The 24523-nt window shown below is 40.9% G+C and overlaps 1 long non-coding RNA gene across 1 annotated transcript; it reads left to right on the forward strand.

Moving 5' to 3' along the window:
* Positions 1 to 224: 224 nt before the first annotated feature.
* Positions 225 to 861, forward strand: LOC127088358 (uncharacterized). The gene is made up of 4 exons (XR_007790197.1): positions 225 to 323; positions 406 to 490; positions 572 to 685; positions 831 to 861. It is a non-coding gene; the product is annotated as an uncharacterized LOC127088358 (long non-coding RNA).
* The last annotated feature ends 23662 nt before the right edge of the window (positions 862 to 24523 follow it).

Consider the following 24523-nt stretch of genomic DNA (forward strand, 5'->3'; position numbering starts at 1 on the left):
TGAGCTTGAGGGTTTTTACTCTAGTAAGTGTGTCAAAAGGGATCCTAAATTTGACCTTCTTGTGTGGTGGAAATACAATTCAACACAATATCCTATTTTATCTACAATAGCTAAAGATATTTTTGCCACACCAGTGTCTACGGTTGCATCAGAAAGTGTCTTTAGTACGGGAGGGAGAGTATTAGAAACTTATAGGAGCTCCTTAAAACCTGAAATGGCAGAGGCATTAATTTGCACCCAAAATTGGTTAAAGCCGTCTTTTACCTATTTCAAAGACTTGAACCTCATGGAAGATTTTGAGCTTTCTGAAGATATTATAGCAGGTAAAATTATTTTTAAAAATGTTATATCTTTATTTCATAATTGTTATATATTTCTAAAAAAATATTTATTTCATTATTTTAGAATTTGAAGAAATTTCTTCTACAGCAAGAAGAGGATCTTTACCGTCTCAGCCACAACCTTCTGGTTGTGCTTGAAAAATATGGAGGTATATTTACTTTATTAATTTGATTTATTTATTACTTTATTCCTTTTTAAAGCTTAATATTTTTCTTGTTTAATTTTTCAGTTCAACTATGTTTTTTGAAGTCATATGTGACTTATATTTTGTGACTACTCAATGGTCAAACAATATATATTTTGTCCTGTGGATTTTTAAGATATTCAAGCTAGCCAAATTTTGGTATGCATCAAACAATATATTATTGTATTAATTATCTATGTGGTTTTTTAGTTGGATTTACTACTAATTAATTATGAATTGAAGTTGGTAATGTCATGGTCGGTTGTCCATTAGTTATATGAAGTATTGCTAATTGTGTCAATAGAACATTTTGAGGCCATGCAGGAACAATTTGGTAAAACTGTGACGATACGTTATATAGCCAGGATCAATTGATACATTTTGCAACATCTTGGTAAATGAGCAGCAACATATGCCATATAGCCAGGATCAACTTGGTAAATGAGCAGCAATAGAGGCCGTGCAGGAACAACTTGGGCTGCAGCAAATGCAAGGTAAGGTAAGGGTTATGATTTAACATTCTTGTTTTTAGGCTTACTGTAGTTATCATTTTAATAGGTCAACATGAAGTATTACATACATTAAAAACTTATGCCATACCTAGATTGCCTAGCTGATCCATTACAGACTGGCCAACAGAACATTCTAGCTTACGCAATCGCAGAATTCCAGTTGTTATACAGCCCATGGATTCAATTTCAGGTTTGCATAAAAAAGTGAGGCTCTGGAACTCATCCTTGGATATGGCCCTGTTTGGATAAGCAACATAATCTGTAGCTTATGTTACTTTCAAAACTTTAGTTAATGGTCACTTTCAATTGATGATAAGATATTTTGTCGTGTGCCCAAAATACACGGTAGTTACTAGTTAGAGTAAGTTGTTGACAGCAAAATGAAAGGGAAGTATAAAGTTACTGTAACCATCATTTTGGATTGATAATTTGCAGCTGTATATATTTACTGAAGAGAGAGCATGGTAATATTTAAGTAACATAATTTGGGTTCCAGTAGTTGGATAAGCAACCATTCCAGTAGTTAGAGTAAGTCTGAGTTTTGGAATATGACCCTGTTTGGATAAGCAACATAATCTGCAACTTATAACATAAGTGCTTATCATATAGCTGTGATTCTTGGTTCTATTTAAGTAAGTTATTTAAACTTTATTATTTAGTAGTGGTCCCTGTTTTGTTTCATGTTTGTTTAATAGTGGTCCTAATATACTTATTTGATTTTTGTTTAACAGGTTCAGATTTTGTGGTCCATTTCAATTTCTCTTATGTGGTTACGTGGTTTAACAGGTTCAGATTTTGTGGTCCATTTCATGTTTCTGTTTATGTGGTTTCTTTTAGTGTGACTAAAATGTAGTTTAATTTTGACAGGATTTGGCAACAACTTGTGTGAAGGTTCTTGGAAATGATAATGTTTGTCAAACACCCTGTCAAAAATTAGCATTTACATATGACAATACCAACTTATGTATTTGATAACATTTACTCATAACAAAAATATTTCAATGTTGTATTAATTTGGATTTATATTATATTTAATCATCTAAACTAGACATTGATAGTTTATATCCATTGGTCATGTGAACAATTATTGAACTTTTAATCCAACAAAAGTCAAATCAACCTTGACAAAGGCCCAAACACATACTCAAACTTCACAAGTCAATAAAAATGGCTCGACATAATTTCTACACAATTAATCAATTAAAAATCACATTAAAATGCATTTAAATTAAATTATGTTTGATCAAAAACCTAAAACCTCTTCAAAATACCAAATAAATAGCCAAGAGATTTATCCTAGGTCAAACAAGGTCAAAGGACCTTAGACAAAAAAATTCATAATTTTTGAAAAGTCAAAAGTATTTTTAAACAATTAAAAATATTGTAACACCTCAAAATTTGCCCTCCTTTCTTGGGACTAGCTTAGCATATTGCATTTCATTTTTTTAGGACATTAGACATTTGCATATTGCATATCATGTGAGAACAAACAATTCATCCTCTAAAAGTCTTTCTCAAGAGATGGAGAGGTTAAGAGATGCAAGCCTGAGGGTCTCATAAATTGATCACTAGCCATCTGAGGGTTTGTGCTTCAATTAGGGTTTCTTGATCCTTCAAGGAGTTTTAGCATTATCTTATTGGCAAGGATATGTCATCATCATCATGGTTATATCCTCCTCAAGGGCTCATTGTTTATGCTCATATTCTTTGGGATTAGGGTTTTGACCTCTGGTCAACCCTAATTAGTTGCATTCTACCAGTCAGGGTTTTTCAAGGAGATGAGGTTATTTGCTTGGATGGAGATCATATGGTTATTATGTGAAGCTTACAAGATCTAGGGGTTCATTTTGGAGCCAATTCCTCAAGTGGTTAAGGCTCAGGCTGATCAGAGCATGTTCCAAGTCATCTGTCAACTAGAAAGTCAACAGAAAGTCAACTGAGGGCTAGGAGGTGGAGAAATGAGTTTCAACATCTCATTCATGTTCAAAAGGGGCTTATTAATCATGTCAAATACATATCTTGAAGAATTTGAGGTCAGATCAAAACTTTTCAAAAATGGAAAGTGACCTGTAATTGAAAGTTTCCAAAAATGGAAAGTTTTTGGTTCAAATTCAACTTGATCTTGCATCATCAAGAAAGCTTCAAATGAATTTTTGTCCACCATGAAAGTTGAAGATCTCTCTCTCCCATTTCCAAAAAGTCCAAGATCATGAGCATCTGATGGATGGTTGAGGAGATATGGTCCAATCATTGCCAAGTGTACATGGAACTTCAAAGGGGCTTAACTTTTGATTCATAACTCCAAATTTGGTGGTTCTTTTTCTAAAATGCTTCTCATGTCATGAAGTTTCCAAATCATCCATCATATTGCATGAAATTTGAACATATGATCATTTGCTTATTCATGAAGATTTTGGAGGGAAAATCATAAATTTAAAATTGGTGCATCATGAGAACTCTTTGCCATTGCCAATGTGTTTAAAAAATGATTTTGAGTGACTTTGATCAAGCACATGGCACTGTTCACGCCCATTTACTACATGCACCATGCAAATTTCCAATTTTTGCCATACACCTTGTTTTCACTTAATTTCAACTTAACTTTGCTTAATTTTGATTAAGAGTGGATTAGCACATCATATATATAGATAATTGTAACAGAATTTGGAAGAATTCTAGATCTAGATCTCAAAACTCTCTCTCCCTCCAAAATTTTCTTCTAATCAAAATTCAAATTTCTTCAACATAACACCTTGTTTTTATTGAAGATTCATGATCAGTGAGTGTGATTGAGTGTGAATTCAGCCTTTGTTTGAAGAATTGAAGCCATAATCGTGCATGTGAAGCTCAAGAACATAGCCATGGCAGTTGAGATTTAAGCTAGATCTACATAGTTCCAAGCCTCAATTTCATCATCAAACTTTATAACAAGCGATTTGGAGAGGATTTGCATGCTTGCCTGGCCTGGAATCTGCAGAATTCAAGAGCTGATCTTCAAGAGGTCACATTTTCGATCATCTTAATTCTCTATTTTATGTGTATGTTAGTGTAGATCTTTGAGTACTGATGAATCTGAGCTAAATTTCGTGTGTTTTGGATGAATATTGAGAGAGATATGCTTGATTAAAGTTTGATGCATCAAAATGTTTTTGCTCGATTTGATTTATACATGATGAATTGATGTGAATTATTAGTGGATTCGTGTTCCTCATTGTGTAACGGTTTGAATGGTATAAAGATTGGCCAATTCTGGAAAGTTCTGGAAATTCTGGAAAAATTGATGCATGTGAATAGTGTAACACCTCAAAATTTGCCCTCCTCTCTTGGGACTAGCTTAACATATTACATATCATTTTGTAAGACATTAGTCATTGCATCTTGGCATATCATGTGGCTACATTGAGCAAGTCATCCTCCTAAGTCTTGGTCAGAAGATAAAGAGGTTAAGATGCAAGCCAGGGTTTCATTGGATTGATCACTAATCATCTGAGGGTTGGTGATTCAAATTAGGGTTTCATGGTTTCTCAAGGAGATTGAGCTTCATCTTGGTTGAAATGATACATCATCATCATCATGGTCTTGTCATCACCAAGAGATTCCTTATGCTTGATCAGATATCTTGGGATTAGGGTTTTGACCACTGGTCAACCCTAATCATCCGCATTGTGCCAATCAGGGCTTAGCAAGGAGATGATGTTTCAATGGATATGGGGATCATCATATGATTATATTGAGCTTATGGAAGCTAGGGTTTCATCATTGAGCCATTTCATCAGGAGTTTGAGGCTCAAGTTCAACAGTCAAGCTAAAATTCATCTATCAGTCAACAAAAGTCAATTGTGGTCAACTGTGCCTGAATTGATGGATTTGGAGGTGGGAGAGGGTTAGAGACACTTCATTCATGTCTAAACAAGTTTCATTTGACATTTCAAACATCAAGAATGAAGAAAATAAACTCAGATGGAAACTTTCCAAAAATAGAAAGTGACTTGTAATTGAAAATTGCCAAAAATGGAAGGTTTTTCTCCTCAAAATTACGTGTCCAAAAATGTTTCAAATGAAATTTTGTTCAACATGAAAGTTGTAGATCTTGCTCTCATCTTTCCAAAAAGTCCAAGAACATGAATTTTCATGTGTGGTTGGCAAGATATGGATTAATCATTGTCAAAAAAAGTTGATTTTCAAAGTGGCATAACTCTTGAACCAAAAGGCCAATTCATGTGGTTCTTTTTTGAGCAAACTCCATTTGACATGCTTTATCATAATCCATCATCACATTTCATGAAAACTCATCACATAAAAAGTCCATGTTTCAAGTGGACTTAATTTGAAAAATGGAGGGAAAAAGTGCATTTTGAAAAATAAGCCTTGTTTTCACATGATTCCAATTGCATTAGCTCACCAATACCATTTGAAACTTGCTGCAACCAGAAAATTCTACTGTTACATTGGGTTTGCATAAGTGAGGGTGGATTGGCTAATTACCATTTAGCATAAAAGTGCATTTTCACTAATCACTCACATTTGGCAAAACTTGATTAACAAAATGGATTAGTGCATCATATAAATGGTTAATCATAACTGTTTTTGAGATTAACACTCATTCATCTCAGATCTAGATCCAAAATTGCACAATTCTCTCAACTTTTCATCTTCACTTTTCTTGCAATTTCTTCACAAACCTAGCCAAATTCTTCATTGCTTCATCATCTACAATCATTGTAGAAGCTTTTGGAAGCAAAATCTTGAAGAATTCAAGCAAAATCAAGGACTGTTAAAGTGAGGTGCAACAATGGCAAATGGAGATTTCATCAAGATCGTGCGTTATTGAGCCAAGGCCTTGCATCCATTCACTTCTACTAGCATCATAGAACATCTGTTTTTGCTTTCGGAAGCCTGAAACACGCAAATTCGCAACTGTCTTCAAATTAAGGTCAGATTTCGACTTCAATGATTCTAGAAATTGATTGATGATTTGGATAGATCTTGTTTAGTAGAGAATTCTGCAAGTTGAATCATTAATTTTCATTGAGAAATGAGAGAGTTATGATGATTTGAATTTTGATGCATGAACATGTTTTGGATCGATCCGGTTAAATTAGGATGGATTAGGCTTAATGAATGTGATATTGTTGATGTACGTTGTGAGACCTTTCCATTGATATAAGGTTTGTGTGATTTGGTGAACATTAGTTCTTGAGTGATGAAGGTGATGAACGCGCGTATGAATGTCAAGAAATTTTTCCAGATTTTCCTGTTAGATCCATGTTAGCGCTACTGTTCATGATCATTAGTGTTAGCGCGCGCCAGGGATTCAAATTGGAACTCCCTTCGATTCCGTGCCATGACAACTTCCTTTTTGCCTTTTGTTTTTTCTTCATACAAGTCTTACATGTTACATGGCTTCATTCATGCATTTTTTATTTTTTCTCAACATTAAAAATTCCATAACTCACAAACTAATTGTCCAAATTAACTGAAATTTTTTTCACCATGATCCTTGTAATCTCTAGTATTTTTTGATGATTTTTGTGGAAATTGTGCACGTGTGGAATTTGTTTTAGCCTAGGGTTTATGTGAACATGTCATTTGTTGCACTTTGCTTACCATTTTTCTCATGAAATGAGGATGCTTAATTGGAAATTCCTGAAATTTTACATGTGTAATCTAGACACTTTGATGAACATTTTGATATGTGGTTTGTGATTTTTGAGTTCCTGGATTGTGAGATATGACATGATCATTAGAGGTGTGACAATTTGTGTCACACCATTTCTTGCTTAATTTCATGAATTTTGTTCCCATGCCATATGAACTTGAAATGAGCTGAAATTTTGTATGTTGATACTTCTGGATGTTAGGTTCACATGTGAATGTTTATGGAATTTTTGGATGTGTTTCCAATTTGATTGAGAATTTCCTTTCTGTTTGACCAAATGTGGACTTTTTGTGAGTCATGTTTTTAAATGTTTTGTGAAATTCTGGATATGTATTGGATGGACCTGAAATTCTGTGGAGTGATTATAGACACATTGAAGGTTGTCATGGTTTTGGTTTGGTGCATTTATCATGTTCCTACACTGTTTTATGCTTGCTTGAAGTTGATACATGATATTGTGCCTTGTTTGGACTTGTATGAGCATGCTTTAACTTGATGAATTTAATTGACTTGCTTCCCATTGTCCAATTGGCTTGAAATTTGGTGTGATTGACATGTAATGAATGCTGTTTAGCTGTGAATTGTTTGGGGATTTATTGAATTGTTTTGGATTGAGTTTGGATTGGATCTTTCTGTTTGGTCCTTTGAGGTTCTAAATTGCATGCTTTGTACTCTTTGCCTCATGAAATGATAATGGTTGATGATATGAACATGAGACCAACTGGATATGTTTCTAAATTGATTGAACTTGATTTTTGATGATTTTCATGTTCTGTTTTGGGTTTTTTGATCCCTATTGGACCCTAGGCTTTGTCCTAGGGTTTTGCGTCTCATGTTTGGATTGTGTTTCAGGACAAAAGGCAAATGGAATGGAGGAATTAATGCACTTGGTTTGAGTTGCTCATGTGAATGATGTTGATTAACATTAATTTTGTTTTGTAGGTGGTGTCTAATTCATTTGTGTTGAGCATTGGCTTATGCTTTGCTTGATGCATTGCTTGTGTACAGTTAACTTTTAACTTGTCTGTTTGACTGTTTGAGCTGTGTACTAACTGAGCTAGATTGATTTCAGGTACCTTAGTTGCTATAGTTCATTTTGAACTTGCTTGTGCTGCTGCTTGGTTGTATAAACCAATTGAGGTAGAATTTCTTTTCTCCATGTAGTTTGGAAGACCTGGCCTGTTACTTGGCCAGGCACCTGTCTGAAGTCCTCCTTAAGAGGCAATGTTTGTGCTTGTTATTTTTGTCCCCAAGAAGGAAAAGACCTTGATTAAGGCAATTGGCAGATACAAGAGATGTGCAATCCATCTCCTGTTATTCTTGTTGAGTCATCCCTTTGCTCACACAACTGGTGTTGATGCATTGTGGATCCTAACCCAAGATCCTTGTACAGTTGTACAGTTGAGTCAGTGTCATAAGTGTAGAAGGGTTCCCACTTTCTGGACCCACACTTCTTTGTCTGAAGCTCTCCCTGGCCAGGGATAAGAGCTGTGAGGCACACCCCTCACTTCCACTTCATCTGGCTTCACCCTGACTCTCAATGTCAGGGTTAAGAGCTAACATCACCTGATACAGTTGGTTTGCTTTTGCAGCCTAACCCTTTGTTTGAGCCCACTTTGTCTGGATATAGTGTGTGCTAATTGTGAATGTTTGCTTTGTTTTGATTATGCTTGCATGCTCCGCTTTACCTGTTTAGGATTAGCTTGCTGCCTGTGCAAGTTAGGATAGAAACCATAACTTAGGGATGATATGCATGATAACATCTAGGCTCGAGTCCAGCTCCCTAGTAGTGTGTCTCCCTTTGTATCTGGTTAGTCTTTCTCCCCTGTTAAGGGGAACTACGTCGCCCTGATCCTCATACCAGATGAGGTACGTAGGCAGGAGACCGTGCGAGGCCTCTCCGGGCACCCTTTTCTTTTTTTTAGTGTGTTGTGCTTGACAGCTATCAGGCTCGAGTTCCCGACTCCCTGTTAGTCTGTGTGTTCACCCTTTTTCTTTTTGTGTGTGTTTGCTTGACAATTGCTAGGCTCGAGTTCCCGACTCCTTAGTAACCTGTTGTTTGTTTCTTCTTGTGTGTGTAGGAGATGGATGTAAGCCCAGCCATTGGCCTTCTGTAGGTGTTTAATTGGATGCATTATATGGTAAAACACTAATGTCTTGACTGATGTCATGACATGTAAGTGTGACTACATTGTAGTTACTGCAGGACTAGCTAACACAGGACTATTGAATGCTGTGACATTCATTCCTGTCAACAGATACTAAGGAACAGAAGTTCTGTTAGAACTTAGTATTCATTTGCAGTCTGGTTATCAAGGAAGAACCAGACCTGGCATAAGGCCTACTGACTGAATGTCAAACTGGATGTTGTGACATTCATCATTAACAGCAGCTGGTGAAGATTAGGAAGAGTGGTGTTCTGCTATACTTCAGCATATAACTTAGTTTGTTCTTCAAGAGAATAACAGAACTAACTTAAGGCCAAATGTGTAAATGTTAAGTTGGACACTTTGACATTTACTAATGTAAGCTGTTACTGTAGTATGGTCAGTTTGATCATGTACAAGTCAGCAAATTGTACAGTCTGTTTTCTGGAAAAACAGACTCAGCATATGGACCTTGATGTCAAGCTGAATGTCGTGACATTCGTGCCTGATAGCATATGCTAAATTGTAGGTTGTTCAGTTTTCTATTTCAGCTTTTTCTCAGGCTATTCTTTAGGGATTCAACAGCTGAGAGAAAATCCAGGAAATCAACAACCAAGCTACATTCAATGAACCTAACAAATAGCCTATTTGTTAGCAACCTAAATGTTGAATTTGAGGGAACTTGTGTGACCTAAAATTCAGGAAAATACAGGTGCAAAAGCCCAGGTGCTGCAATATAAAAAGGAAGGCATTCCTTCATTCAGTTTCGAGGATTTTGAAGCGTGAAGAGTCAGTGTGTCCATCATACTTCACTGCTGTATTTTGTGTGTCTTGTATTAGACGTATCTTGTAAGCCAAGCCATTATCAAGTAGATGATTGCTTTGGCATAGGGTGTTCATTGAGTTGTAAGTGTTGTGTCACTCAAAGCTTTTAAGCGTGAGTGCTGTGTATCTTGATTTAAGCTGTGAAGCATAATCAAGAGTTGTTTTTGAAGTGTGACTTCAAAGTGTCTTTAATATCACTGAGGTGATTGAGGGGGAGTGAGTAAGAACTCTGATCTTAGGTTAAGATTGAAATTGCATTGGGTAGGGATTAAGTGATAAGTTGTAAACGGGTGAGTTTAGCTTTGAATTGATACTACTAATAGTGGATTTCCTCCCTGGCTTGGTAGCCCCCAGATGTAGGTCATGTTGGACTGAACTGGGTGAACAATTACTTGTGTTATTTACTGCACTTACTATTAAGTTCTGCATAATCCCTGTCTGTGCAGAATTGGATGTCATAACAACCAGTGTGACATCCAAAGTCTGATAACTAGAATTTCAATTGGCATCAGAGCAGGCACCCTGCCTGTGAAGTTCTGGGTGAGATCTAGGGAAGTTACTTTCTAGTACCATGGACAAGGATTTAGGACACTCAAACAGACCACCCATGTTGGATGGATCTAATTATGATGACTGGAAGCCTCGCATGATAGCCTTCTTAAGGTCTCTAGACAGCAAAGTCTGGAGAGCTGTCAACAAGGGATGGGAACATCCAACGAGGACTGGTGAAGATGGAGTCAGTGTGCAGATTCCCGAAGAAGATTGGGACAAGGAACAAGAGGCATTAGCTCTTGGAAACTCCAAAGCCTTGAATGCACTGTTCAATGGAATCACTAAGAACATCTTCAGGCTGGTGCACCATTGTGAACTAGCTAAGGAAGTTTGGGATACCCTCAAGGTAACTCATGAAGGTACTTCCAAGGTGAAGATGTCCAAACTTCAGATGTTGACAACCAAGTTTGAAAATCTGAGGATGAAAGAGGAGGAGACTATTCATGACTTTCACATGAATATTCTTGAAATTGCAAACACCTCTGGTGGACTAGGTGAGAAAATGACTGAAGAGAAACTTGTAAGAAAGATTCTCAGGTCCTTGCCTAAGAGGTTTGCTATGAAGGTCACTGCCATAGAGGAGGCTCAGGACATCAGCAATATGAAGGTAGATGAGCTCATTGGTTCTCTCCAAACCTTTGAAATGGGCTTAGGTGAGTATGCTGAGAAGAAGAAAAGCATAGCCTTTATATCAAATGCTGAAGAGGAGTCAGAAGAAGGATATACAGGAGGTGATGAAAGTATATCAGAAGCCTTAGCCATGCTTGGGAGGCAATTCAACAAGTTCATGAAGAAGACTGATCAAAGAGGGAGACCTAATGTCAAGAACATCCCGACTGACATTAAGAAAAGATCAACTTCTGAGGAGAAGTTCAACCATGGGAAGGGAATCCAGTGTCATGGCTGTGAAGGGTATGGACACGTCAGAGCTGAATGCCCTACTTACCTCAAATTGCAAAATAAGGGGCTAGCTATCACATGGTCTGAAGGAGATTCTGAAAGTGAATCTGAAGGAGAATCTGCCAAACATGTCACTGCACTAACCAGTGTGTGTGTCTCTGAAGATGACACAAGTGCAGATGAGCTGACATTTGATGAACTTGCTGCAGCATATAAGAAGCTGTGTACCACCAGTGCTGAAGTGCGTGCACAAGGAGAAAAGCAGAAGAAACTCATCAAGGAACTGGAAGATGAGAGACAGAAGCAAATGTCTACCATAGAGGGGCTAAATGATGAGATAGCCCTGCTGACCTCCAAGCTGAACCAGATGACCAAATCCATCAGAATGATGAATAAGGGAACTGACACCTTGGAAGAAATTCTAAAGGTGGGACAGCAGTCTGGAACCAAATCTGGGCTAGGATTTGGAAAAAGAGCTGAACACAAACGCCCAAAGGCTAGAGTTCAGAAGTTCAAGCAGATGTCAAAGCCAATGTCTCAACATCGAGGAGCTAGGATGAATGATCATCAGAAGAGAATATACCAGAATTGGAGGTGTCACCACTGTGGCAGGCTTGGACATATAAAAGCCTTCTGCTACTGGATTCATGGCTTCCCTAACAGAGCCTCACATGTCAGACCTAAGCATAAAACACGTAAGCGATGTGTTCCCATTAAGAAGCAACAATGGTATGCTAGGATAGCACACACTGCCCTAAGGGCTTCTTCCAGAGAAGACTGGTACTTTGACAGTGGATGCTCAAGACATATGACTGGTATGGAAAATCTACTGGTAGACATTCAACCTCACACCACCAGCTATGTGACTTTTGGTGATGGTGCCAAAGGAAAAATCAGAGGTGTGGGCAAACTGGACTGTTCTGGAGTGCCAAAACTGAACAATGTGCTGTTAGTAAGAGGACTAACTGCAAACCTCATCAGCATAAGTCAGCTGTGTGATCAAGGTTTTCATGTTCAGTTTACTAAGGAGCTGTGCATTGTGACAAATGGTGACAATCAGGAAGTTATGAGAGGAACCAGGTCCAAAGACAACTGCTACCTGTGGGAACCTGATCTCTCTAACTTTTCCACAACATGCTCCTCAGCCAAGGAAGAACAGGAGGTGAAGCTGTGGCATAGAAGACTTGGACATCTCCACTTACGGGGAATGAAGAAGATCATATCCAAGGAAGCAGTCAGAGGAATGCCAAAGCTTCTGATTGATGAAGGAAGAGTCTGTGGAGAATGCCAAGTGGGCAAGCAAACCAAGATGTCACACCCAAAGCTGGGACATTCCACAACCTCCAGAGTTCTGGAACTGTTGCACATGGACCTAATGGGACCTATGCAGGTTGAAAGTCTTGGTGGGAAGAAGTATGCCTACGTGGTGGTTGATGACCATTCCAGATACACGTGGATAAGCTTCATCAGAGAGAAGTCAGATACATTTGATGTCTTCAAAGATCTGTGCATAAGACTTCAAAGGGAAAAGGACAGTTGTGTGGTCCGGATTAGAAGTGATCATGGTACTGAATTCAAGAATTCCAAGTTTGATGAGTTTTGCTCATCTGAAGGAATAAGCCATGAGTTCTCCTCCCCTATAACTCCTCAGCAGAATGGAATAGTTGAAAGAAAAAATAGAACTATTCAAGAATCTGCCAGAGCAATGATTCATGCAAAGAAACTCCCTATGCACTTTTGGGCTGAAGCAATGAATACCGCGTGCTATGTTCACAACAGAGTCACCTTGAGAAAAGGAACCTCCTCCACTCTGTATGAAATATGGAAGGGTAGAAAACCCACTGTGAAGTACTTTCATATTTTTGGAAGTAAATGCTACATTCTCACAGATCGTGAACAGAGAAGGAAGCTAGATCCCAAAAGTGATGAAGGCGTGTTTCTGGGATACTCCACTAACAGCAGAGCCTATAGAGTGTTCAACTACAGGACCAATGTCCTGATGGAGTCCATAAATGTCATTGTGGATGATAAAGAGGAAGGAACCGATGTCATGGAGGATGTTGAAACATTCCTTGATAGTCCAACTGACAGTCCAGTCAAGCCTGAAGAAGTACAGGAACCTCCTCCTGAATGTGAAGTAGAAGCACCCACCAAAGTGCCATCTTTCAGAATTCAGAAAGACCACCCTAAGGATCTTATCATAGGGGATCCCACCAGTGGTGTAACTACCAGGTCAAGAGGAATAAACTCAAATTCCTGCTTTGTTTCCAAGGTTGAACCAAAGAATGTGAAAGAAGCCCTGACTGATGAATACTGGATCATTGCCATGCAAGAGGAACTCGAGCAGTTCACAAGGCATGAAGTATGGGAGCTGGTTCCAAGACCTGAAGGGTCCAACATCATTGGTACCAAGTGGATCTACAAAAACAAATCTGATGAGAAAGGAGTAATTACTAGAAATAAAGCAAGACTAGTAGCTCAAGGATACACTCAAGTTGAAGGAGTAGACTTTGATGAGACATTTGCTCCTGTGGCTAGACTTGAGTCCATCAGATTGCTGTTGGGGGTAGCATGCATCCTGAAGTTTAAGCTATTCCAAATGGATGTGAAGAGTGCATTCTTGAATGGCTACCTGAATGAAGAAGTCTATGTGGAACAACCCAAAGGGTTCTGTGATCCTAACCAACCTGAGCATGTATACAAGTTGAAGAAAGCCTTGTATGGGTTGAAGCAAGCACCCAGAGCTTGGTATGAAAGGCTAACTGAATTTCTGACCTCTAATGGATACAGAAAGGGTGGCATAGATAAAACCTTGTTTGTGAAGGATGAAGAAGGCAAAATCATGATCGCTCAAATCTATGTTGATGATATAGTCTTTGGTGGAATGTCAGAATAAATGGTTAAAAAATTTGTTCACCAGATGCAATCTGAGTTTGAAATGAGTCTAGTGGGAGAATTGACCTATTTCCTTGGAATGCAAGTAAACCAAATGGAGGACTCTATGTTTCTCTCCCAAAGCAAGTATGCCAAGAACATAGTTAAGAAGTTTGGTATGGATCATGCCAGGCACAAGAGGACTCCAGCTCCTACTCATTTGAAACTAACCAAAGATGATGGAGGGCCTAGTGTTGATCAATGCCTGTACAGAAGCATGATAGGTAGTCTGCTGTATCTAACTGCAAGTAGACCTGACATCTCCTATGCAGTTGGAGTGTGTGCCAGATACCAAGCAGAACCCAAGGTGGGCCACTTGAATCAAGTCAAAAGGATTCTCAAGTACATCAATGGGACGTGTGACTATGGGATGCTGTATTCACATGGGTCTAAGCCTGTCCTATCTGGGTACTGTGATGCTGATTGGGCTGGAAGTGCTGATGACAGAAAAAGCACATCAGGTGGATGTTTCTTCTTAGGAGAAAACCTCATATCGTGGTTCAGCAAGAAGCAGAACTGTGTCTCTCTGTCCACTGCAGAGGCTGAATACATAGCTGCTGGAAGCAGTTGCTCCCAACTGGTTTGGATGAAACAAATGCTCACTGAGTACAATGTCACTCAAAATGTCATGACATTGTTCTGTGACAATCTCAATGCCATCAACATCTCCAAGAATCCCATCCAACATAGCAGGACCAAACATATTGACATTAGGCACCACTTCATCAGAGATCTGGTGGAAGACAAGGTGATCACTTTGGAACATGTAGCCACGGATCTTCAACTGGCTGACATATTTACAAAGGCTCTGGATGCTACTCAGTTTGAAAACTTAAGGAGCAAACTGGGAATATGTCTCTCTGAGACCTTATAGCAACCACTGATGTTTGGGATAAATTGTTTAATATATCTGCATATTAAACAATTTGTACTAGGCTATGAATGGTCAACAGATCATAGCTATGCTGCTTGCAACAAGGGTGGATACAAGAGGGTTAGGAGACACCCTACAGAGAGAAGACCTCTGTACCTGCACGAGTTCAAGGATGCTGTTCATGCAGGAGTGGTTCTGGATGTCAGAAACAAAATCATGGCATCTGATATGGTGGTACCTACTGTAAAGCAAAAGTGGGTGATCACTTGATCGAAGCTGTGAAGCAAGATCAAGTGGATGTTAACTTGGTTGAAACTGTGAAGTAAAACCAAGTCTGGAACTCTGTCATTGTGCTCTGGCTATGTTGTTGGCTTTGGCAACATTTGTGACAAAAAGGGGGAGTAATAACCACCAACACCCCTGACAAACAGAGTGGGTCTCTACAACAGACTCTCATGACAGATCTGAAGATTCCCCCCCTGCAGCTGATGTTGAAGTTTAGGTGCAACTTCTAATATGTGTGTGCTGCTATGCGAAGTTTTTGTTTAACTTCCATGTGTGTGAGTGTGCTGCCACTCTGAGTGTATTAGCTAGTAGTATTCCGCTGCCATGAACTCTGTTATGGGGATCAAAGTGTTTTAGCCAAAAATTTGCCAAAGGGGGAGTTTGTAGGTGTTTAATTGGCTGCATTATATGGTAAAACACTAATGTCTTGACTGATGTCATAACATGTAAGTGTGACTACATTGTAGTTACTGCAGGACTAGCTAACACAGGACTATTGAATGCTGTGACATTCATTCCTGTCAACAGATACTAAGGAACAGAAGTTCTGTTAGAACTTAGTATTCATTTGCAGTCTGGTTATCAAGGAAGAACCAGACCTGGCATAAGGCCTACTGACTGAATGTCAAACTGGATGTTGTGACATTCATCATTAACAGCAGCTGGTGAAGATTAGGCAGAGTGGTGTTCTGCTATACTTCAGCATATAACTTAGTTTGTTCTTCAAGAGAATAACAGAACTAACTTAAGGCCAAATGTGTAAATGTTAAGTTGGACACTTTGACATTTACTAATGTAAGCTGTTACTGTAGTATGGTCAGTTTGATCATGTACAGGTCAGCAAATTGTACAGTCTGTTTTCTGGAAAAACAGACTCAGCATATGGACCTTGATGTCAAGCTGAGTGTCGTGACATTCGTGCCTGACAGCATATGCTAAATTGTAGGTTGTTCAGTTTTCTGTTTCAGCTTTTTCTCAGGCTATTCTTTAGGGATTCAACAGCTGAGAGAAAATCCAGGAAATCAACAACCAAGCTACATTCAATGAACCTAACAAATAGCCTATTTGTTAGCAACCTAAATGTTGAATTTGAGGGAACTTGTGTGACCTAAAATTCAGGAAAATACAGGTGCAAAAGCCCAGGTGCTGCAATATAAAAAGGAAGGCATTCCTTCATTCAGTTTCGGGGACTTTGAAGCGTGAAGAGTCAGTGTGTCCATCATACTTCACTGCTGTATTTTGTGTGTCTTGTATTAGACGTATCTTATAAGCCAAGCCATTATCAAGTAGATGATTGCTTTGGCATAGGGTGTTCATTGAGTTGTAAGTGTTGTGTCACTCAAAGCTTTTAAGCGTGAGTGCTGTGTATCTTGATTTAAGCTGTGAAGCATAATCAAGAGTTGTTTTTGAAGTGTGACTTCAAAGTGTCTTTAATATCACTGAGGTGATTGAGGGGGAGTGAGTAGGAACTCTGATCTTAGGTTAAGATTGAAATTGCATTGGGTAGGGATTAAGTGATAAGTTGTAAACGGGTGAGTTTAGCTTTGAATTGATACTACTAATAGTGGATTTCCTCCCTGGCTTGGTAGCCCCCAGATGTAGGTCATGTTGGACTGAACTGGGTGAACAATTACTTGTGTTATTTACTGCACTTACTATTAAGTTCTGCATAATCCCTGTCTGTGCAGAATTGGATGTCATAACAACCAGTGTGACATCCAAAGTCTGATAACTAGAATTTCACATTCCGTATCCTCTTGTTGTGTGCTTGGAGTCCGGTATAAGTCCATCAAGTGGCGTCTGGTTTCCAGTGTGGGTTTGTTTGGTTCGGAAGCTGATGTAAGTCCAGCGATTGGCGTTCGGGTTCCATGTTTGCCTGCGTTTGTGTGTGTCTTGTTTGGCGTGCGTGAGCCGAACTACGGCAGCTCTGATTCTCGTTCCAGACGAGATACGTAGGCATATGATGCGATATCCTAGCGAGCCCTCTCCCCTCTTTCTCCACCTGTGTTGTCTTCAGTGTGTGTGTGTGTGATGTTTGTTTTAGCAACCTTAACCTATCTTTTAGAGCGTGGATCCCGTCGAGTACGACGGATGCGTAGGGGTGCTAATACCTTCCCTTCGCATAACCGACTCCCGATCCCATTCTCTTTGGTCGCGAGACCATGCTTTTCCCAGGTTTACTTCGAGCGTTTCCTTTCCCTCTTTTGGGATAAATAACGCACGGTGGCGGCTCTGTGTTGTTTTTGTTTCAGCCCGCCGGTTGTTTTTCACGGATGCGACAGCTGGCGACTCTGCTGGGGATATAGAAGTTGACCTATTGCTGGTCCATCTTCCCTAAGCGAGTCTCTCCTAGCGTTCTAGGATAGTTTAGGTTGCTTGTGCCGCTTTATTTATTGCATTTATTATTCTGATTGTGTATATATTTGCATAAATACTTGCATGCATCATACTATCATGTTGCCGTCCTCTGTGCAGGTGGTTCCTCTGTTTTGGGGTGGGTGTTCTGAGTGGGGCTAAAACCCAGGCCCGAGTATACACCTAGGATTAGTGTGGTCTCACGTTCCTCACATGTTGGGTTGACATGATTGTTGTGACGTGACATACCACAAGTCGGACGAGGTTCTTCTGAGAGGGCTCTTCCTTGTGGAGTTTCCACTATGGTTGAGTTTTATCTCTTTTGAGCTATTGACTCCGGTGACCGTTCTTTCCCGGATCTTTGGTTTAGACGATCTTAAGGGAGCTGCAGCGGCACACCCGAAAGGGCAAACCCGTTGAGTATCTTTGCCCGATTGTCGAGACTATTATCCGCCTTAGGATGACCTGATTAGAATTTACCTGTGAGGGGAGGGTTGATTCTTACAGATGCATGTTTTGATGGTGACTTTGGTGGTGACTAATGGTTCAGCTGTTGATCAGAGTCCTATTTATAAGTCGGATTTATGGATTTATTCCTGAGGCGCCGGAGTTCTTTCCGCGGTATTTATCAGTGGGGATCCGTTTATTTCAGGATTCCCCGGGCTGGTTCAGAGGATCTTACGGTTATCTGTTCAGAGAATCTTTGGTGATGATGGTGATGTATCTTTCAGTTCCTTTTATTTCGGAATTCCCAAATCAGATTTGTGGGTTACTCAGTACCTCGGATGGTTGTGATCAGTTCAGAGACCGTGACTCAGTGCAGTTGATGATTAGATGACTTGGGGGATGGCACAGTGCATTGCATTCATACATCAGCATCATTAACATTTTGCATTTTTCCGCATCTAACTCATGTTTATCCATATGCAGGGTACATTCTTGATTGAGATCCTGGTTGAGCGATATCCCTGTTCCAGATATGAGGACTGACTTGAAAGCTGATGTTGCATACAGTTTCTTGGATCTAGAGATCAGTGTGTTAAAGGGTATGATAGCATTGATCACTCCTGACCATGCGGGGATGTTCTGTGAAACTTATGGGTGTATTCTGAAGATGGTTTTCAGGCTCACCGATGATAATAGGGACGCCATCCATACTCGTCTCCAGGTTTATGACCCGGGTTTGAGGTGCTTCGTCTTCCCAGATTACTTATTAGGGCCTTTGATGGAGGACTATGCTGATATCTTGGGCATTCAGATCAGAAATCAGGTTCCTTTCTTTGCTACCAAGGAAGAACCTGATATTGGTGGGATATCCCGTGCTCTTTATTTGAGTCCGGAAGTGATTAAGGGGGGTTTGAAAGAGAAGGGGAAGTTGCCTGGTTTTCATCTGAGCTTCCTAGAGGTAAAGGCCAAGGAGCATGCTGAGTTGGGTAACTGGAAAGCTGTCTGTGCTTTGGTTGCTGTGGGCATTTATGGAATCGTCCTGTTTCCTAACCAGAAGAACTTTGTGGATATTAATGCCATCCGCTTGTTCGTTCAGAGGAATCCTGTTCCTACCCTGGTTGGGGATGTTTATTACTCGGTCCATAATGGGAACGAGAAGAGGCGTGCGGGATTGATTAGGTGTTGTGCTCAGTTGTTATGCAAATGGTTCATGGGATATTTGCCTACCAAGGGTGCTTTTGTTCTTCTTGACCATACTGTCAGTTGGGCGACCAAGTTGATGGGTTTGCGAGCCAAGGACATAACTTGGACTCACATCGATGAGGCGGGACGAGATTTCATTTGCAGCTGCGGGAGTTTTCCTAATGTGCCTCTTATAAGAGTTCAAGGGTGTATCAGTTATAACCCGACGCTTCTTAAGAGACAAAGGGGATTTGCTATGGAGGTTCCTCCTCTCGAGTATGACATTCAGGACTCTTGTTACTTCCCTGTTGAGAGTAACTGGTCAGCATTGGAGAAAGTGTCTGAGGCATGGCGTAATATTCAAAGGAAAGGCAAGATTCCTTTTGGTAGAACTAATAGTAGGTCTTTCCCTTTGTTTGATGAATGGCTCAGAAGGAGAGTGGAGCTCACTCGTCTACCTTTTCCTGTGGGTGATCTTTGGTATCCGTTGATTGAGGAATCCCATTCTTCTGTCAGTATGGAAGAGTTCTTGGAGATGAAGAGGGAGAGAGATCAGCTGCATGCAGAGAAGACTGAGTTGGAGATGAGTGTTGCTAGAATCCAAATGGCTAATTAGGAAATCAAAGGGAGAATGGAAGACCAGGATAAGAGACATGCTCTTGAAGTGAAGCGCTTTGAGATAGACACTGCTTATTACCGGAAGGTCAGCCAGGCATTGGAGTCGTCTACAAAGGAGCATGACATTACCAAGGAGAGGTTGTCTAGAGCTTCGAAGGTCATTGAAGATGAGAAGAGGAGGCAGATCCTTGTGAAGACCCAGAGAGATGACAGAGTCAGAGTTCTTATTGCTGAGTGGGAGGCAAAACTGAAGACCAAGGAAGTAGAGAATACGAAGATCATTGCTGAGAGAGATCATTATCTTGCTGAGAGAGATCATTATTTCAGACAGATGAAGATTCACCAGAAGGAGGTGGGGAGATTGCAGCAGGAGAACACCGAGCTCAGGTTCGCCGTAGAGTTTGCGAAGATGGTTGATGATGTAGGGCCTTCTGTGGGACCTCCTTCAGTTTAGACCTATCATTTGTGTGGATTACCGTCAGGCATGTTGACGAAATTCACTTGCTTGTATTTCCTTTCTAATTCTGGAGGATTGTATTTGATGTGTATCAGCTTTGATGTATGACTATGGCGCTTATTGTGCATTTTGATATGCAATGATTGTTTTCATTCAGTGATCGATCTTCAAGCTTTATTTGCTTTACCGTATGCACTCACATAACACACACATGGTTGGGTGGTATCTTGCTAAATCATATATCTCTGATCCGTACGATGAAATCGAACGATGAATGTCAAAATATTGCTGCCGAATTATTATTTGTCTCAATGAAGCCAGGATCAAGAGACAGAGTGTTCCTCATGTGGATAGACACTGCATTCATGCATGATCATAATAACTTGTTTTCTATTTTGCAGGTATCAGTTCTAACGTGCTTGATTGTTTCAGGAATCATTGCTCGTGCTCGTAGAGTTGTACCTTTGCACTCAACACGTCCTCACATATATTTCACAAGACGCAACACTCCCAGACTGATGGATCTCCCAAATACTGATATCCTCGAGCTGAAAGACAAGATGAATGAGCTGATCAACATCATGCAGGGTTTTGCAGTTGGTCAGAAAGCTTTGGTTGACAAAGTTGAGAAGCTCGAGCGGGCTTCAGCTGCTAATAGTGGTGTGAACCTGGATGGTGTCTCCAACCAGGGGCTGGGCGGTTCTCGAGATGGTGGAAAGAGGACGACTGTGGGGATAGTAAATAATGCTGCTGGTTTTGGTGCTGCCACAGGTGGTCAACCCGATCAGATGGGCCATAACATGAAAGATAGTCTGTTCCCGCCATTCTTTGGGGTTGATGATGATAGAGAGGAAGACCGAGAAGCTGATCAGTTTTCTATGCACAACGAGACATTTGGTCAGTACGGTGCCCAACCACAGAATAAGGAGATTCAGTTGCTGGCTGAAAAGATCAGAGCTTTGGAGAGTTATGCCACTCCCGGGGTTGTAAACATGTCAAACATGGGGCTAGTTGAGGGGATTGTGATCCCGCAGAAGTTTAAAGCGCCCGCATTTGATAAATATAATGGGAGTTCCTGCCCGGAAACTCATCTTCAAGCATTTATCCGCAAGATCTCTGCATACACTATGGACCAAAAGCTGTGGATGTACTTCTTCCAGGACAGCCTGTCCGGAGGCTCCTTGGAGTGGTACACCAAGCTTAAGTCGTCTGACATCAAGAGTTGGCAAGATCTTGGTGACGCTTTCTTTAAACAGTATCAGTTCAACGCTGATATGGCTCCGAGTCGTACCCAGCTGCAGGGTATGTCTCAGAAGAATAACGAGGGGTTTAAAGAATACGCTCAGAGGTGGAGGGAGTTGGCTGCCAGAGTGCAACCTCCGTTAGTGGACAGGGAGATGTCTGATCTCTTTATGGGTACCCTGTAGGGGGTTTTTGCTGAAAGAATGGTGGGTTGTCCCGTCACCAACTTTGCTGACATTGTGGTGGCTGGGGAGAGAATTGAAAGTTGGTTGAGAATGGGGAAGATACAGGGAAATGCTCCGTCATCTGGGGTAAAGAAGCCATTTGGGAACGGTCAGCGTAAAAATGAGGGTGAATCAAGTGCTGCGTATGCTCAGAGAGGACACGGTAGGGATCGTTACTACCAGCACACTGCTGCGGTAACCACCCCTGCTGGTAATCAGTCAGTACGATAGCAACATCAACCGCCTCAACAGAGAGTCGGGTATCAAGTGAGAGGAAAGGGGATTGATCGTCAGTTCGATAAGCCGCCCGTGACATATGCTGTTTTGTTCAAGAAATTGATGGATCTTGGGTTGGTTCAGCCAAGGACGATGGTTCCGTTAAGATCAGACCAGAGGCCTCCTAATTATGATGAGAACGCCCAGTGTGAATTCCATTCTGGTACACCAGGGCATAACATTGAGGGTTGTAGAGCATTCAAGCATGTTGTCCATGATCTGGTAGACTCCAAGGCTATCAATTTTGCACCATCACCGAATGTTAATGCCAACCCCATGCCGGCGTATGGTCAGGCGATGGTGAATGCAATTGCTGAAGATTCGGATCACGCCTGTGCGGTAGGTGAAGAGACTGGCAGTGACTGCGAGCTGGAGCCGTGGATAAAATCGTGCGTACCAGGAAGCTGGAAGGCCTGAAAAGATCATCACTGTCACTCGTCCGGAAGAGTAATAATTTCTGTTTCAATTTTATCTGCATGAAAGCCTTACGTGTTGCCCGACACGTAATGATTCATTGTAAGGGCCACCTCATGTTTAAATTTTGCAAATTTGCATCATCAATAAATGGATGTTTTTCAATTAAAAGCGGTGTTCCCTGTTTTTCATTTATTTTTGCAGTTTTAAAAATAAAAATGGCAATGTTTGTTTTCATTTTTTCCCTTTTTGATTTGTCTCGTTCCGACTTCAAAAAAATAATTCTCCGGATCTCGTTGACAACAATTTGGTTACACCTCATATGACTTCGACAATCCGATCTATCAAGCCGAAGAAGAAGGCGAAGAAGATGGTGATCTGCTGGAAGATTAGCCAGGTTGTCGAAACAAGAGGAGAAGGTGATTCAGCCGCAGGAAGAGCGAGTTGAGATTGTTAACCTGTATACCGCCGAGGTCAGAAAAGAAATGAAAGTTGGGGCCATTTCAGAGGCGAGTCGAGAGCAGAATGGTAGCCCTGCGGAAAGAGCATATGGATACCTTCGCATGGTCGTGTCAGGATATGCCAGGGTCGGATACCGGTGTCGTTGTGCACAAGCTACCATGGAAAGAAGATTGTCCTTTAGAGAAGCGGAACGCCGGTGCTACTTATCAGAGAGCCATGGTGACTTTGTTTCATGATATGACTCATCATGAAATCGAATGCTATGTTGATGACATGATAGCAAAGTCCCAAACAGAAGAGGGGCATTTGGCAGATCTGGCCAAGCTGAGTGGACCAGTTGAGACAATTCAAACTGAGGTTGAATTCAAATAAGTGCACTATCAGAGTGCGGGCCGGTAAGCTGCTGGGGGTTTATTGTAAGTAAGAGAGGAATCGAGGTTGATCCTGCTTAAAAAAAAAAAAACAAGAAGTGCCTGAACCGAGAACAAAGAAAAAGGTTCGTGGTCTATTAGGTAGATTGAACTACATGTCATGGTTCACACCTCGCCTAACAGCCACGTGCGAACATTCAAGCTGTTGAGAAAAAAAGAGGATCAAGCGGTCAGGTGAAATAATAATTGCCAAGGGGCATTGAAAAATAAAGGAATAAGTTGCAGGAACCTCCGATTCTGTTGCCTCCCTATGGAGAGAGACTGTTAATCTGGTACTTGACAGCCTTCGAGGGGTCTATGAGGTGCGTACTGGGTCAGCATGACGAGTCTTGTCGAAAAGAGCATGCAATTTACCTTAGTAAAAGTTTACCGACTGTGAAACAATACATTCACTGTTCGAGAAAACTTGATGTACTTTGGCATAGGCTGCTCGCCGACTGAGACAGTATATGTTGGTTCATACCACTTTGTAGATTTCGAGATGGATCCGATCAGGTATGTATTTGGGAAGCCAATATTGAAAAGCCAGCATTGACCGGACGGGTTGCGAGAGGGCAAATGATTTGGACTGAATATGATATTCCGTATACCTCCCAGGAAGCAATCGAGGGGAGTGTATTGTCTGATTACCTCGCCCAGCAACTCGTGGAGGATTATCAACCAAGGAAGTTTGAGTTCCCTGATGAGGACATCTCGAGGTGCTCGAATCGAAAGATTGTGAGGAACCGATCCCGGAGGAGGGGCCTGACCCCGAATCCGAACGGATTCTGATGTCTGATGGGGCCATTAACATGAATGGAAACGGAGTTGGTGCTGCTTTGGTTATGCCAAAGAGATCCCCACATTCCTTGTGCTGCCTGACTAGCATTTGAATGCGCCGACGATGTGGCAAGAATGAAGCTTGTATCCTGGGTATCGATCTTCGGTGCGTGAGCTTACTGGGGCAACGCCTTTCTAAGCTGGTGTAGGGAATGGAAGCCGTGCTACCGGTTGAGGTTCAGATGCCCTCTTTGAGAGTCCTGATGGACGTGAAATCGCAAGAGGCAGAATGGGTAAGGACTCGGTACGAAGAGTTGAGCCTGATTGAGGAAAAGAGGCTGGCAGCCATCTGTCATGGGCAGTTGTACCAGCAGCGAATGAAGCGTGCTTTTGACAGAAAGGTACGACCTCGGGTATATCACGTGGGTGATATGGTGCTGAA

This window comes from Lathyrus oleraceus, chromosome 5, assembly GCF_024323335.1.
Source record: "Lathyrus oleraceus cultivar Zhongwan6 chromosome 5, CAAS_Psat_ZW6_1.0, whole genome shotgun sequence".
Lineage (NCBI taxonomy): Eukaryota > Viridiplantae > Streptophyta > Magnoliopsida > Fabales > Fabaceae > Lathyrus > Lathyrus oleraceus.